The following is a 1,059-nucleotide window of genomic DNA, read 5'->3' as shown; positions in this document are numbered from 1 at the left end:
TCCATCTAAAGAAGGTAAAATACTCACATCAAACCAACGACATTTCAAGTTTAAAAAACAGCCAGTGTCTAGTTATAATTTCTTATAATTACTTTTTGCCCAAAAACAACTCAGATCCATTTCAGTCTTTATGGAGTCAGTGTCATAAAATCTATAAATCAATAAATGCATTATAGGAAAAACACAAACTTCGTCCCACAGCAGTTGCTAAAGCTACCATAACACACACAGTTTCTGCCAATCTAACAATAATCTTGAGTACCTATAGAGTAGTAGGGGTCGGAATCTTTTCGTACCTCACAACTTTATTCATAACGATTCTTTCTCAAAATTTGATGTGATATATGTGTAGATTTTATTGAATTTAGCTGGAATGATGGCATTCGATGTGAGTCTTTACGTTTAGTGTTCTCAAAATACTTAATCTTCGCTTTACAAACCTTGCATATTGCATACGTCTTGTCAAGCTCCTTCTTACCATAAAGTTGATCAAATCCAAAGCCCTCGCTATAAATGGGACAGGGTGTATTTCTTTCACCCCCGTCACCAACAATGTTGATGAGCTGAAGCTGTAAGGTCTCTCGACAGTATGGGTGCCGCACCGCTTTGGCAAAAAATTCTGCCTTTTTGTCTCGATAACATCAACAATTGTTATTTTGACTAAAAAAATTATTTTAGAAATCTGTGAATTGATAAGAATTGCTAGAGTACATAATCGCAATTCATATGTGAATCGATTTTTTCACCCACCCCTATAGAGTAGTATTGCATACTTTGTATCTTCGAAGAGCATTTAGTTTGATTACATTTACAAAAGAGACATACAGCTGTACGATTATTTCCAGAAAAATACCACCTCCTGGGGGTGTGCTCGGGGAGGAACTAAATCACAAGCACACAATACATAGCTTTCCTGTAGCTCAGTGGTAAGAGCATTGCGTCAAGGTTGTGGGTTCGATCCCAGGGGATTGCAAATACCTATGTAAAATGTATAGGATAAAGCAATGTAAGTCGCTTTGGATAAAAGCGTCTGCCAAATGCCTAAATGTAAATGTAAAT

Source organism: Triplophysa dalaica, chromosome 24, assembly GCF_015846415.1.
Source record: "Triplophysa dalaica isolate WHDGS20190420 chromosome 24, ASM1584641v1, whole genome shotgun sequence".
Lineage (NCBI taxonomy): Eukaryota > Metazoa > Chordata > Actinopteri > Cypriniformes > Nemacheilidae > Triplophysa > Triplophysa dalaica.
Note: the sequence above shows the minus strand (reverse complement) of the source record.